This window comes from Pelodiscus sinensis, chromosome 3, assembly GCF_049634645.1.
Source record: "Pelodiscus sinensis isolate JC-2024 chromosome 3, ASM4963464v1, whole genome shotgun sequence".
Classification (NCBI taxonomy): Eukaryota; Metazoa; Chordata; order Testudines; family Trionychidae; genus Pelodiscus; species Pelodiscus sinensis.
The window spans coordinates 152,854,746-152,871,463 of NC_134713.1; the positions used below are offsets into that span (position 1 = coordinate 152,854,746).

At 44.8% G+C, this 16,718-nt stretch overlaps 1 long non-coding RNA gene across 1 annotated transcript in view; it reads right to left on the minus strand.

The window, feature by feature from the left end:
• Positions 1-7,732: 7,732 nt before the first annotated feature.
• Positions 7,733-16,718, minus strand: part of LOC142827671 (uncharacterized) — a 37,902-nt gene continuing 28,916 nt past the window's right edge. Inside the window, exon 3 of the long non-coding RNA XR_012902378.1 lies at positions 7,733-8,157. This is a non-coding gene — a long non-coding RNA (uncharacterized LOC142827671). The remainder of the gene's footprint in view (positions 8,158-16,718) is intronic.

The window sequence follows — 16,718 nt, forward strand, 5'->3', positions numbered from 1 at the left end:
CCTCTAGATTAGCAATCAATACACATGGCATATGTGTATACAGTCACACATGCAAGAGACAGACTGACCGTATTTCATACAAGCACAAATATATACAATTCAGAAAACCACAAATATTTAATATTATATTATTATATTCAATATTTGTGGGTTTTCCCGTCCCCTTCCCCACCACACACTTTGCCCTTTTAGTTTAGTTCATTAGTGTCTCAGCTGCAGCCAAATTTCCTCTCGTGGGGGTGTAACTGAATGGCTCATTAACAAGAAATGCCAGCAAAAACCAGACAAGCTTGTGACTTCAGCAGCTGGACTAAAAGGAAACATCCTGCAAGTCTCCAGCTAGGAGTCTTCTGGGGCTGATTGTCCCAGAGCATCAGCTAAGCCAGCCAGTAGGGACACCTAAGCTCACTAGGGGCTGGTAAATCACAGCTCCAGCTGAATACGTTCACATACACCATAGTATGTTTCAAACTCCTGGGCCCCACTAGTTGCTCAAAGCATTAAGACAGTGGTTCTCAATTTTCACATTGGTGATCCTGTTCACACGTCAAGCCTTAGACTATGACCCCCTCCCCTTTATAAATTAAACACAATTTCGTATTAAGCTCTATTCTAAATACTGGAAGCAAAGTTGGGACTAGGGGAAGGCTGATGACTCACCAAGAGGGGAGGAACAGTAAAGGGGGCAACTACTCTGGGGCTCAGCGATACAAAAGGGCCTAGAGCTCCCAGCCATTGCTGTTGCTATGGCAACCCTGGGTATGTCTACTCTAGCTTGTTAATTTGAGCTAGGTAGGTAAATGAGGCAACCGGAGTTGCAAATGAAGCCCGGGATTTAAATATCCCGGGCTTTATTTGCATGTTCTCATCCGGTCGCCATTTTGAAATTTCACTAGCCCGAACTCACTGACGTGCAGCTACGCTAAGTCCTTAGTTCGAATTAACATTTCACTGCCGCGTATAGCTGCGCGGCAGTGAGTTCAGGCTAGTGAAATTTCAAAATGGCAACTGGACGGGAACATGCAAATAAAGCCCGGGATATTTAAATCCCGGGCTTCATTTGTAACTCCGGTCACCTCATTTGCCTACCTAGGTCGAATTAATGAGCTAGTGTAGGCATACATCCTGGGACCTTTAAATCACTGCTGGAGCTCTGCATGTCACACTTTAGGCAGCACTGAGGGCTGCCTAGCCACAGCTCTGCCCCTTCTGTCTGAGGCCCCGCCCCTTCCATGGGTGCAGAAGCAGGGCCCCCTGCCTTCCCCAGGGGCCTGGCGTGGCTGTCAGCCCCACTGCTTGTACCCTCCTAAATAACAGCCTCATGACCCCCTGCGGGGTCACAACCCCCCGTTTGAGAACCCCTGCATTAAGAGCACGTGAAATACTGAATGACTATGCTTAGGGTTGCGTGCATGTTTTTAACTCTGGGGAAGTGTAGTTTAACAGTGCTGGTGTATTGAAAGTAATTACTGCCATATCTGGCAGTGTTTATGGGAACTGAACAATGGTTTTGCAGTTTGGCTTTAACCATTATTGTCAGGGTGGTGGCCCAAGAAGTGGCAGCTGGTAACAGAAGTGGAATAAAATCAAAATCTCTCTCCTTTACTCATTCATTTTGTTCATTTATGACTCCTTAGTTTGATATTCTTTACACCGGGGATTAAATCTCTTCAGAGAGGATAGCAAAAGTATTCGTTTGCCAGCCGCCTTCCTGCTCTTGTTTCAAATGACTGTTATGCAGACTGGTGATAAGCAAAACCAGAATGCCTTAACTCAAAATAGGCCGTTTATAATGGGACAAACACCCATCACCACCACCACATCTGAATTTTGGAGTATTTGAAATCTGGGTCAAAATTTGAAGTTGTCAGTTTGAGTTCTTCTCCTCTGACCAACTCTGTGTGCTTTGAAAAAATCAGCCGGCTTCTGAGACATCCAGAGTTTTGGCTATCAAAATCAAGGTTCAGTAAGGTGTTACAGAAACCAAACCACCTCTATAGCTGCTGGTCCATATCTGCTGCAACTGGGATCTGTGTGAGTCTTATCATGCTCAATTCAAAATGGGAGAACATTTTTTGTCAGAGAAAGTTCACTGACCCTGAAGATAGAAATTGTTCCAGGCTCATTTGAACTTGGTTCTCCCTTAGTCAGCAATGTTATATCAGAGCCAACATAATTACACTAGCAATTTGCACACATGTACATCCATGGTTTGAACCAAGCCCATACACTAGAGCAGGCATGTACACACACATACACAGTGTTCAAAATGTAGGAAGAAAACTACTAGCATTTCATGTAAAATATGAAAGAATCATTTCAGAAACCCCAAACTCTATTGAAGAACCATTTATATAGGGTATCATGAATTCTCTGGTTTGCTAGGACCAAAATGAGGGCTAGTTGCCAAAAATGAAAGGTATCATGACTTTATCACTAGGGGTATGTCTACACTACAGTGTTATTTCAAAATAAGCTATTTCGAAAGAGTTAATTCGAAATAGCTTATTTTAAAATAACGTGTCTACATACAAAATGCATTTCAAAATAGTGTTTTGCTGTTTTACTATTTCGAAATAGCATGTCCACACTGAGTGGACGCTGAATTGCATTTAAGATCGGCCAGAACCAGGTCTGGCAGGGCATCAGGTCAGAAGTTACTTTGTGTAGCTGCTGCTTGAGGCTATCTGAGGCCTGTGCTTAAAAGGACCACCCCCTGGACAGCCAGTTCTCAGGTTTCCCTGCTTGCTTGCCTACCTCAATGAGGGACAGCAAAGCATTTTGTCTTTGCGTGCTCTGGTTGCCCTCACTCGGGACACAACAGCACTCTACCCCTAGGCACTTTGGTGCTTCTCTTGGATGCGTTGCTGCGAACCAGGCTGCACTTTCTTCAGGCTCCCATCCGGGAGCTCCATCGGGGGGCTGTCAGTATCCAGGAGGCCCTGCAGGAGAACTACCACCCTGAGGAGCACTAAGAGCCTCCCTGGTCTGCCCCACTGGGGGCTTGTGCCTCATTCCTCCCTCACGTCCTTCCACTTACACCCCAAAGACCCCCTTCCTGATGTAAAATAAAATAAAAACAATCTCTCTTTATTTAACAAAATTGGGGGGGAATGAAACTCTGGTGAGACTGGGGAAAGGAGGTGGGAGAGGGGAGGCAGAAACCTGGGAAAAGGGAGCTGGAAGGGGGAAGCAAGGGAAAAAGAGGGAGGGGAAGCTCAGGGCTGGGGGTCTCACCGGACCAACTTGATTTTCATGCGAACCTGCTCCTGGGTTCACATGTGGCCATTGGTGGCCAGGCTGGCAACTATCCTGCCATAGACGGCCTCATTCCTCCATCTAGTGTGGAGATGGATGTTGAGGGCATCCCCCCCAAACCTGAATAAGGTCCATGATCTCCACCCTGGACTAGGAAGACACCTGCCTTCTCTGGGCTCTGGCAGGATCCTGGGAACTGGCAGACAGCTCCTGAGGAGCGGTGGAAGGCTGGCTGCCAGTGACTTGCTGGCTCATATTTTGGGGCCACTTGGTCAGAGGCAGTGACTGCTGGCTCTGGGCTCGCAGGCTTGGAGCTGGCACAGGCACTGTGGCCTGAGTCAACCCCTTTAAGGACTCCGGGGAGGGGGGAGGAAGAGGAGTGTTCTTGGTTGAGGCTGGAGTGGCCACCAGAGCATCCTGGGAAGGCTGGAGGCCCCCATTTTGAAATAAGTGTCTACACAGCACTTCTTTTGAAGTAGCAATTTCAAATTTGGTGTTATTCCTCGTAGAATGAGGTTTACCAAATTCGAAATAAGTGCTCCGCTATTTTGAATTTATTTTGAAATAGCGGTTTGGCTGTGTAGAAACTAGGAAAGTTATTTCGAAATAAGGGCTGTTATTTTGAAATAACTTTGCTGTGTAGACATACCCTAGGGTACATCCTACTGGATGTGGTTCACATTCTAAATGCAGCAGCCTCAAACAATTCATTAGAATCTAAAAAGAGCAGAGAAGCCCACAAAATCCTGTAAGTGTGGCTATGTCTACACTACAGGGTTTTTCCGGGATACAGGAGGTATCCCGGAAAAACTCTGCCGCATCCAGAGAACGCATCTGCTCTTCTGCTTTTTTTTTGCGAAAGAGCAGATGTGCTCTTTCGAAACCCCTGTCTTCCTCCTCCCATGAGGAAGAAAGGCTCTTCCAAAAGAGCAGGCTTTTCCGAAATTTGGCCCAGTGTAGACCAGCCAAATTTTGGAAAAGCCTCTTCTGAAAAAAACTATTGGATAGTTTTCCGATAGATCGTTGTAGTGCAGACATTGCCTGTCAGTCTGTGGCCACAAATAAAAGTGAGGGCTCACAGTGTTGCATGGAGACGGATTTCAAGTCTTGCTGTGGCTAGAGTTTAACATTTCTCGCAGCTCTACACAAAAGAACTAAAAAATGACTAAACTACAAAGTCCAGATCCATCTCCAAAATTTCCTCAACATCCTGGGGGAGTTCCTATCTGGAGTTCTCTTTGGTCCCACTATAGGCATAGCAAGTAATAGTGAAATTTGTACCTAGAGCTGAATTTTCCCAGGTTAGATTTAGGGGTCAGCATACTATGCAACTGGAGAGGCACCTGGAACATTTGAGACACAGATGTGATTGATCACATACTTAGTTTTGGTTTCAGCCAAGCTGTACAAAATCCCACTTATCCTGCAGAGCCTTGGTGTGCTAACATCCATAGGAAATGCTATTGGCTGCTACTAATGTTGTTTGCTCTGTCTTCAGGACATCTGCCTTTCTTTCAGGGCAGAGACATGGCTTTCTATGTTTAATCTGCAAATAATGCTAATGGAAGCATTCACACATACTGGGGAAAAGTTTCTAAAAGTCACCCAAACAATTGAACTAAACACAGAGCAAACTGCCACAGTCCCTCTAAATCCTTGTAGTTGCTGTCTTCACCCTTTTCCCCTACTCCTTTCTGATCTGAAATTCTTAACTAGAGAGTGACTGGTGAGAGGACAGTTGTCTTTGTGTGGTTTTGCTGGAGCTGGAAGATGGTTTATCAAAAGGGTTTTGAAAAATGAAACTGTCTTTTAGAGCTGAAGGAATGGCCAGCAAGGTTCCCCCCCACACACACACACACACACACCATACAGAAGAGCAGTGAGGTGCTATTTATGATGATCTATTTCAGACATTCTTTAGCATCTGACACTCCAGGTTCATGGTGTGACAATTGACAGATATGTTCTCTTTTGTAGGATAAGAATGACTGACCTTTTCCTCCTGGATTCCCAGTATCTCCTTTCTTGGCCTAGAGCCATGGGAAAGACGCCATGTGCAGAGAGAGCTCAAAGCCTGATGCATTTTTAAAAAATGAAGCTTTAAGGGGGGGAAAAAAATCACCCTGCATTTTTGTGTGCATACTAAGTATATGTGAGGCATTTTATCACATAGGGAATCTCTCTCATCCCTGTGCTGGCCCTGTACATCAAGACAAGTCTTGCTTTAAATAGATTTCCCCAAACATGTGTGGTCTCTAGGAACTTTTTCAAAAGAATTATCCACTAGGGTCAATTTCCAAGAAAAATCCATCACATTCACAGCATAGATTTCCACCTTCACAAGCCATTAGTTAAGCTGAAAGAACAAATTATAGCAACTGCTGTGGGTTTCCCTCAGCTCTTAAGTTCACTATCCTGTCACCCTATCAGAGGTCAGTGAGGCTACTAAGCGTGGAATTGCTGCTGGGAGACTGACAGAAAGGAACAAACAGCTACTTTGGTTGTGGAAAAGCCATTTTGAACCCCTCCAGCTCCATATTAAATGTGTTGGAGTCTCGATAACCTGGTGAGATGCTCTTCATTCAGAGGTTACTGCAAACTATAACTAACCTTGTAAGATAGGGTATGTCTACACTACTACCCTAGTTTGAACTAGGGTGGTTAATGTAGGCAACTGAAGTTGCAAATGAAGCCCGGGATTTAAAATAGAGGTGCAAATGAAGCCCGGGATTTTGGAACGAGGTGTACCGGTAGTTCGGAATAGGAAGCCTAATCCGAACTACCTGCTCTGTGCCGCGTGTAGCCGCGGGCACGGAGTCCGAACTAGCGGGGCTTTAAAAATGGCGGCGCCCAACAAGATGCAAATGAAGCCCGGGATATTTAAATCCCGGGCTTCATATGCAACTTCGGTTGCCTACATTAACCACCCTAGTTCAAACTAGGGTGGTAGTGTAGACATACCCGTATATAATAGTCTGTAGAGTTTGATCAGTTGGTTTAAACCCAACATCATACTTCATCCAAAACTGAACCTAAATCAAACACACTCAAACTCTGCCTGAGAGTAGAAGTAGAGAAGCTAAACCATCATGAAAAAGAAATGACCCCAAATCCAACTGGAGCTGGTTGAATAATTGATTTTTTTCAGTTCAGAGGTGGTTGTGAAAAAATAAAAAATAAATATGGTTTGGGTCAAACCAAATCTGAAATTCTTTGACTACAGATTCCAATAAAAAAAGTCCATTTCTGGTGTTTTGGGTCTCCACATCCCAGAAAAGAGAGAGAGTGCTCTAACTTCTAGTTATAAAAACAGGAGCACAAAAGAATGCAACTACCACCACGACGACTTCTTCCTTCTCTTCCCCACCCCTGCCCCGACACTTTGGGCATGTCTACACTAGGAAATACTTTCAAAATAAGTGAAATAGAAATAATAATGCCCGGAATAACAAAATCAAAATAGCATGTCCCCATTATGGGGAAGCATTGAAATTACACAGAATTATTTCAAAATAGTGCATCCACACTTACTGGAGCCTGCCTCAGATTTAGAGTAGGGGTGTTAATATGTAGTCAACTATACAAATAATCGAGAAGCGTAGGCTTACTGGTTAACCTTCTTGACCCCACGCATTTCCACCCCCTTTACTGCCTCTATATAAGGAGCCAGTGCTGGGGTGAGCTAGCTTAAAAGCCAATGTGTCCCCCAAGCACCATGTCCATGGTGCTACCTGCCTCCTTTCCTGCACTGCTGCCTCTATCACAAGGGACAATTCACCAACATCAACGTCATCTGGTCGGGAAAGTGTACGACGCCCGCATCTTCCGGAACACCTGCCTCTTTAAAAGATGCACAATGTCACTTTTTCCCCCTAATGCACCATCAGAGTACAGGAGGTGGACATACCCACCTGGGGGAAGCAGCCTACCTCTTGCTCCCCTGGCTTATGGAGCCCTACATGGGCAGCCTGGACCCCACCAAGGAGCACTTCAACACCAAGCTGAGCAGGTGCAGCGTGGTGGTGGAATGTGCATTCAGCTGCTTACAGGGGTGGTTCCAGAGTCTCCTCACCCACTTGGACCTCAACAAGTGCAACATTCCATTTGTGGTGGCAACCTGCTGTGTGCTCCACAACCTTTGTGAAAGCAAAGGGGAGACTTTTCTGCCAGGGTGGGAGGCAGAGGCTGAACTGCTGGCCAGGGCATATGGGCAGTCAGACACCAGTGCCATTCAACGAGCACATCAAGGGGCTGTGCACATAGGGGAGGCTTTGAAGGACAGTTTCAGCCAAGGACAGCTGTGAGACTCTCCCCTGAGCCTCTCGACAAGGGGCCCTGCATTCCCTAGTGTGCCTTTCCTCCCTCCACCCCTCCCTTCCCATCTTCCCCCCTCCCCTGCAGAGCAAATAAAAAAGTCTCTCTTTTTTTGACAAAACAAGTCTGTTTATTTGGGGGATATACAATAGGGCAGGAATTGGGGAAACAACCTGGAATGGTGGAAGGGACAACGGGCTCAGGGATGGGGCTGGAGTGTTACCTGCCTCGGTCAGCTTGGGAGGCTTTGGCTGCCCAAGAGGTCCCACCACCCCATGTTCAGCCCTGGCAGCCCCTGAGGGGGCTAGGAGGGGAAGCCACAGAGAGGGGTATGGGGAGGTGGCTGCTGGCCTGCTCCATGCATGAGGCCATGCGCTCCATCACTGAGGTGAGGGAGGAGCACATAGCCTTGTGTTGGTGTGCCAGCTGGTCCTAGATGACCTTCTGCTGCTCCTGGTCAGCCCGCTGGTCCTCCCAGTCAGCAGCCACTCCCAGCACTCTTCATTGAGCCCCTGGACAAGAGACTGGAGGCAGGCCTTCTGCTCCCTCATGAAGTCTTCCCAGGTATGTTTCCTCCTGAGGATCCTATGGAGTCGAGAAGATGTCATAGGAGGTGGTGGATGTGCCACACTAACAGTTAGCCCAGATGTGAAGGAAAGTTACAAAGACAGTCACCCATGGAGACACTATATGAAGCCTAGCCCTAATCTTTGAGATGACACCAAAGATGTTGGTTCAGATGATGACGATGAACTTCAAGCAAGGCCATGTATTGCCTTGAGAGCAGGAACTTTCCTGCATGGGTGTTCAAGAGAAGCATTGCCACACCTATGACCCAGGGACAAGCAGGAGTGGGAAGGTGCTGGCCAGGCCAGCAGCCTGTGGGCAGGAGGGGGGAATAGAGCAGCTCCTCTTCCTTCCATGTCCTGCACATCCTGGGTCTAGCACTGGTGGCATCTCACAGAGAGAGAACTTCTATGTCTGCCCACTTGAGGTGGGATAGGGGGATTGAGGAAGATGCTTGTGAATGGCAGAAGCTCCTTGCTGTAGAGAGTTTTACTGGGGTTCCCTTCTCGTCCTCCCCCACAGCAGGTTCCCATGCATGAGATCGGTCTCCTCTGCACTGCCGTACTTGACTGGGGGTGGATACTGCCCAAATGTGGGCATGTGCCTGTGCTGTGACCAGCATTGCCCTGTGGTTCCATGACCCCAGCCTCTTTAGAGGTGGCTTGTCATGGGAAGGTGTCCCACCACAGAAGCCAGAGTTAGGCCGGTCTCTCCAGGAACCTTGTGAGAAGGACTGAAGGGTTTCTGTGTAAGAGCATCATGGGGCTTAGTGCTCTAGACTGTCGCTCCATGGGCACCCTCATACACAAGCTGTTTTGCAACCTTCAGGCAGAGTATACCAAGCAAGGAGCACTCGACCCCTCTCAACCCATCACCTGCCCCCTCATCTATATAGGGAAAGTTATAGAACACACCTGAAGTGCTTTCCCTGGCTTTGTCCAATGCCTATGAGAAATCTGGGGTGGGGAGGGCTGGCTACAGGGTGAGGAGCGGGTCCTAGATGGCAAACATGGTTGTGTGGCTGGCCTCCTCCTCTTTCTCCTTGTCCACAACCCTACCCTCATGGAGGCAATGTGGGGGAGGTGACCTCCCACCCAGGATAGCATCGAGCTGCTCATAGTAGCAGCACGTGTGTGGTCCTGCCCTGGAGCATCTACACTTCTCCCTGGCGTTGTGGTAGGCCTGTGAGAGCTCTTTTATTTTCATCTGGATCTGGTCAAGGTTCTGGGTGTAGCCTTTGGCAGCCAGGCTAGTGGCCATCCAGCTGTACACGTCCGCATTGCACTTTCGGGTATGGAGAGCCTGGAGGTTTGTCTCTTCACCCCAGACCTCGATAAGATCCAGGATCTCTGCACCTGTCCAGGACAGTGCTCTCCTGAGTACGTGGCCAGGGGCAGCCAAGTGTGCTGCAGGAGTGCTGACAGCCATGGGGGACTCAGAGGGAGCTCTGGGGTCTCCATCGGCTCAGGCTGTCTGGCACTGGGCTGGCAAAGTTTCCCATGTGCCACAAGCTCTTCTTCAGCAGCCTGCTGTTTTAAGCTCCGCAGGAGAAGGGGACCAGCGGATCTGTGCAGATGTGCAGCCACAAGTGAAGCTGTGAGAGGCCTCTAGAGTCCAATTATTTTGAATTAGCAGCATCGGATCATCCAGATTTTGAAAGAAGCGTTATTCCCCAAGGAAAGCAGGAGTACAGATTTCAAAATAACCAGTCCATTATTTCAAAACAACAAACTGGGTAGTGCAGACACGCCACTTGGTATTTCAAAATAAGGGAAGGTTATTCCAAAATAACTCCCTAGTGTAGACCAGGGCTTTGTGACTAGCCAGATGTATTAGCATCAAATTCACAACCACACTTCTCAAATAAATTTTTTATCCAAAGATTTCACTTGGTTCTAAATACAAAAACCATAGAAGAAAGCCTGATCTTGCAAGTTTCAGTCCCATGTAGTACCTAAACTTTTTAGATGCTTATTCAAAGCTAATATTTTGAGCTAGACTAGCAACAGTAACAAGCTGGTGTTACAGTGACTGGTGATTAAATATTCCAAAAGAGCAACTTTCCCTTCCATACTGTCTTGGATCTGAAGGCTTGAGGAGTACTCCACAAAGTTACAGAACTAAGAGTTGAGATGGATTTAACATCCACACACCGAGTTTGGATATTTTTGCCACTGAGACACAAGTTTCCTGTTTTATGAAAACATGCTTTACTAATTATTACACATGCATGTGTAAGATACGTTGGGAGCCCCAGGGAGAGGAGCCGTCAGCAGGGCAGCCAGCTGGGGGGCCTTGGCCTTCCCTGGTCCAGAAAAATCCCGGTTCCAGGACAGCTCAGTTCCTAAGGGGGCTGGATGAGGAATGATCAATCTGTAGTATAAAAGCCAAGCCTTCTCCTACTCATGTCCCACCTCAGCCTCAATGGCAGCAAATTCAGGCTTCTATTAGAGCCAATACAGTGACTCAAAATCTAGCCAGTCCACTCAAAGTTTTGGTGAACAGAGGCTGGTTTTCCAGTACCAAGAAAGTATTTTTGGGTTCCAACAAACTGCGTGAAACCCCATGATTTTTGTTTTTTGACCTGAAATCAGGGAAAGCTCAGTCATTTAAGCTGAGCTGTTTTAAGATGTTGGGATCATGAGACAGAAAATGAAATCTATACCAAGACATGCTGTTTATAAAACTGCAGCAAACTCACTGATTTTCCTAGTGTTCTACTCTTTATTCAAACTTTTTCTTCACTTCCTGCCTTCAGACCCGAGCACTTACAAGGATTCTACAACATGTTCTAGGTTTCCTGAACAACCCCAGTTTTCTTCTGCTATTCTGAGAAATTCTTCTAGGACTTCTGAAATGTATTTATTAATTCTCAAAATGTTTTGGGGACTGAGTTTTGGGTTTTTTAATAACTGCATGAGGAAGCTGAATTTTCTCAATGTTTACCAGACACAAAAAAAGTGGTATAGTGATTTATTGCTAGCCTGTATCAGCAGCAAAACACACAGAGACTCCTTCCCTTTCAGCCATGTGCTCCCAGTTGAGAAAGAGGTGTTCAGTCCATGCTTACTGTTCTGCACCCAGGCCTTGGGTATGACTAACCCCTGAAGGGGTACAATATGGTTCGTATATCCCTATGTCCCGTTTAGGGGCCCTGGACAGGGAGACTGAGCAGCCCACTCCAAGAAAAATGCATGTGATGTAGAATCAGTAGCAAGTAGAAGTGGCGTGACCTGCTTTAAAAAAAATTAACCACCCTCAGTGTAGCCACAAGTGATTTCTTTAAGTTTGAAAATATGGTAACCTTAACCATGATCACTTTTCTCTCCACCCACTATTTTCTTCTCCTTTATTACCAAAATACATCCCCACTTTAGCCACTTACATGTCATCTGCATGGAACAGCAACAGCTGTTTTGTCCTATTTAAAAAAAAAAGCAAAAAAGGGACAAAGATTCTAACTGCAAGCAGAGAAACTGTATGGCCTCAAGCCTTTAAACAGAAAGAAATAAAAGTCCCTCTTGAAAGTGGCAGAAAGTCTCTGTTGGTAGAGGGCCCAGGTATAGAGGGCCTTGGGTAGAGGGCACAAGTAGAAAAAAGGTACATTCCTCTGACATCAAAGGCAATGGCACAGCCCCTAATTCAAATGGTTGAAAAAGTTTAACAGCTGAAAATTAAAGTAAGCTGTCAGTCTGCTAAAAGAGATTTTTTAATTCAAAATAAATCAGACTAACAATTTGCAGATGTTTGGAAAGAAAACATTTGGGTTACTCACTCTTAAAGTCTCAGCTCGCTCTACCTTTAGTGTTCCACTTGCATTTTAATGGCCACAGTGGCTTTTTGCCACTACCCACTGCCTTCTTAACAGGAGTGCAGCCTCATGAGTTGGCAGATCTTGCGTTCACCCTTACTTTGATGTCACATGATTTTTGTCATCCTGAGTTAGACACACGGAGGCGGGAAAAGAAACCCAATCTATTTTCCTCTGAAATAAAGAATTTACTAAAGTGCAACATCACTTTTATATATTTAGAAACCCACATTGTAGTTGGCAAGTAACTATTTAGATCCTTAGAAAAGGAGAATTAGAAGAGATAGATATTTAAGGTTTTAAGACAGCTATTCCTAAAACTCAAGCATCCAATCCAGAGTAGTTATCAACCAAAAACAGGCTGCAGAGTACTGAAAATGTAATGTTTGCACCAACAGCTGAATTCTCTTTTTACACAGATAAGCAACAGACAAAGTCACCTCATGATTACAGGAGCTCAGCCCCTTTCTCTTCTCACCTTCATTCCCCAGCAAGGAGGAAATCAACTCTTCTTCAGAATATCAAAAATATACTAAGGAATAAATGGCAGAGACAACTAAAGGGTGCAGATAAAAGAATATGAATCTGATCAACACCTTAGAAACCTCTGAACTTGGCTCTCTGCCTCAGATCTGCACTGCAATCTGTAAGAAGTGTGATTTTCCCCTCCATCTGTAGTACACTGCACTGCTCACCCCTGTCCTGCATCAGTAGAAAGATTCCCAGTTTTTCTGCCTTCCTTTGTGCTGTATTCCCAGAGCAGCTTTCAGCTAAAGAAAGAAAGGACTTTTCCTTCCCCTCTCCCACACCCTTTTTTTCCTGTTGTCCAGCTCAGACCTCTTCTGACTGAAGTTTTCCCTCACTTTTTTCCCTTCTGACTAGGGCTGGTTGAAGTTTTTTAAACAAAAACATTCTTCTAATCCAATTTTTTTTTAACTGGGACTTTTCACAAAACAAATTTGGCTTTCTGGTATATTCTGTTTTTATAGCAAAATTGGAAAAAATGAAAGATTGCTTTTTGGGTTTTCAATTTATCATTTTCCCCTCTCTTCCCTTGGCAAAATAAAAAAGGAAGGAGGATGGTAGTGGAAGAAGAAAAAAGGGTACAGTGAAATACTTTCATAAGAAAATTGAACACATGAAACATTTGTTCCTTTTCCTGTTGAATAAAGATTACTAATTTTTTTCATGAACGTTTTTTCCATTTTTCAACCCGCTCTATTTCTCTGACTTCAAAGGGGGAAGTAACTCCTAGTAACAGAATACCTGGGCATACAAGGAGCATTTACTCGGCTACCCCCTGCAATTAGGGAGCATTTAGTTTGTTACTTTATTTAAATAACTAACTTAGGTGGGAACATAAGAGCTGAGATCAGATTTAATGTAAAACTGTTTCCATATGCTTTCTTTGCCCAGCTAACAGATCTGTGCATTATCTGCACAGTGCTCATATTGGTCTGGTGATACAGAAAGATTTCCCCTGCTTGGACACCTGGGACAAAAATCAATAAAAAATAGCGTTACACCCAAGGTGTGTGCGTCACACACCACTGATAAGACTGCAGCAAGAAGCATGTACGGCTGCTGCAGAGCAGCAGATTAATGGGACAACAAAAATTGGGCCTCGGCAGCGGAAGCTCAGGACGGTGGCTGGTCTGTGAAATGAGTGTATAACACAGCCAGCTAAGGCCTGGCTTCAAAAATGGGCTTTGGAACTCTGATCATGCTGAAATGCACTCAGAGCTATCCTAGGCGCAGTTACAACATTCGCTGTAAATACTGCCGAGAAAGTCCTCCCAAATCAGTTCCTTATACATTTCTGCCACCTAGTGAATGAAAACAGAATGAAATATTTTGGAATAGGGAACGGGAAAAAATGCCTCCTAAAGCAGTATTTTTCAACCAGTGGTACGAGTACCCTTAGAGGTACTCGAGAGAAACCTGGTACATCAACACAACTGAAATTTGGAGAAAACTGAATTTCTGTTTTAAGTTTTACAGCACTTTATTATTTTTGTACTTTTTACACCCAAAAATTTCAACACCCGCCCAGCTACAATTAAGTTGTTTAAACAAATGTGTTGCAATGGTAGAAAAAAAAATGTTGTGTGTCTAAAAACTGTAGGTACTGGGGGTACTTATAATTTTTTTGGGGGAAAGGGGTAATTTATAAAAAAGGTTGAGAAACACTGTCCTAAAGCATGCTTGAAAATGCAGGCTTTTGAGTGGGGTTCGGAGACACACCAGGGCTGTATCTAGACTACATGCCTCTGTCGGTAGATCATGTAGATTAGACAGATCAGCAAAGGCAAATGAAGCCGCGATTTAAATGATCGCGGCTTCATTTACATTTACATGGCTGCCGCACTGAGCCGACAAACAGCTGATCAGCTGTTTGTCGGCTTGCCGCTAGTCTGGACGCTCCCCCTGTCGACATCAAAGCCCTTTGTCAGCAGCCCCGGTAAACCTCATTCCACGAGGAATAACGGGGCTGCCGACAAAGGGCTTTGATGTCGACAGGGGGAACGTCCAGACTAGCGGCGAGCCGACAAACAGCTGATCAGCTGTTTGTCGGCTCAGTGCGGCAGCCATGTAAATGTAAATGAAGCCGCGATCATTTAAATAGCGGCTTCATTTACCTTTGTTGAACAAACAAATCTACATGCCTCTGCCGACAGAGGCATGTAGTTTAGACGTACCCCAGGTGATGGTTCTTCTCCATCAATCCTGCAGAATCTTATCCTGGTGTGACAAACAGTGAACCTGATGAGTCTGATGCAGTTCCAGTGAAAGTCATCCCAAAACAGTGCATTGGATTGGGTCCCTAAAGGAGGCTCACTCTCCATTTAAATACTATCGGATGCTTATGAAGGCAAGAAAAAGGATGAAGACAGTAGAATTGATTGATTTTAATATGTATATGTAGGAGCGCGACTACACTGCACCGTTATTTCAAGATAATTAGCGTTATTTTGAAATAATGCAAGTGTCTACACACAGCCATTCCGTTATTTCAAAATAATTTTGAAATAATGGATAACTTATTCTGAAATCTGTAAACCTCATTCTTTGAAGAATAACTCCAATTCTGAAATAGCTATTTTAAAATAAGGCATGTGTAGACACTCCACTGCTGCTATTTCGAAATAGCCCCTAACCAGCACATTCTAAGTTATTCCTCCCCAATGCATCCTGGGGCTCTAAAATGAGATAGCATGTGTACATTAGAGAAGTCTGCCTCGGACAAATTTTGAAATAATTGCTTCCATGCAATTTAGACGTGCTATTTTGAAATAAGCTATTTCAGAGTAACTATTCCAGAATAACTTATTTCTAAATAAGCGTGCAGTGTAGATGTACCCCTAATACTGGATGAAAGGTACATGAATAACATCTTCATTCTTCAGTGCTCTCTATTTAGCCACAGAAAAAAAAACACATGTAGTACAGACAATACCAGTGCAAGCTACCCTATTCCATCCTGCCAGTGTACTTTAAACACCAGCCTGGAGGACTCTCTTCTAGGCACGAGAACTGTTCTTTTTCTGTGCCATTTCAGCCTTAACCAGGTATGCCGACCACTTCTTCATTTCTGTAGCATGGGCACTTGTCCCCTGTGAAATGAACCACTCCATGGGACAGCTAACCAACAATGCTAGATGGTAACACAGTTTTTACCAGACTGGGCTAAATTTGGCCTGGTTTCAGAGAATGTTCAAACTTGGGCAATTAACAAAGCACCTGAATACAAGTGGCCTGCTTTTCAGAGTGACAAAGCACTTGCCTCTTCCATAAATTCCACTGCAGACAATGTCTGCTCAACTCAGAAAATTAAGTCACTTTTGCTTAGGTGCATAGATATGGATTTAAGTGCTTAACTTTAGACACCCACAGTTGACAATGGTTGGCTAACAGGTTCTGCTGCCTGTAGGTGTTTGGATGCAATTAATTAATTATTTGATTTCACTGGGTATGTCCTACACATTAGTGCAGCTGGGAATCACAAAAATGCTCAGGTGAACATTTATGTTGTACTATAGTTTTAGCTTTTAGGATCGCTTTTTCCATGCAATATAGGGTTATTGTTATCACCACAAAGGGTGCTATGACTGAGAAAATTGGGATTCTTCAACCTGATATTTACATTCTTTATTCCACATGGTACATTTTTACTCCCAGCTTATTATGCTGATGTGAAATCTCATTATCCTAATTATTCACCATAGCTTCATTGTCTCATAACTAGCCCCTCATTACAAACTTGTTACAAATGTAACAGATAGAGGCACTCCCTTGTGTGGCTCCTGCCAGAAAAATCTATAGTCTAATTAGATGAGAAGAAGGAAGGATGGATGCAGATTGAGAAAGCACCAAGTCAGACATAAAACTTCCCCAAATGTTGGTGGGTTTTGCATTCATTGGTCTGGGAAAGGCCAGAGTCAGAGTTTGGTTCTTGACCCAGAGTCAAAACCCCCAACTGAGGGCTGAAATCCAGTGTTTTGCTTTGAGTCAGCCTCACATTAAAATGACAAATCAGACACTGTGTAAGGTGCGGTTTGTGTTTTCCAGTATTTTAAACGTAGCATCTATTTGAGTGCCAAGTTTCCTTGCCTACAAGTGAGCAGTGCCAATGTTTCAGTGTGCATGATCAATAAAATGCTGCCATCTAGTGGATGTTGGATATTAAACTACATAAGTGCCTATCTACAAATCTCAGGGTACAGTTAGACTGCAGGGGTTTTTCGGGATAACTTCACCGTATCCAGGG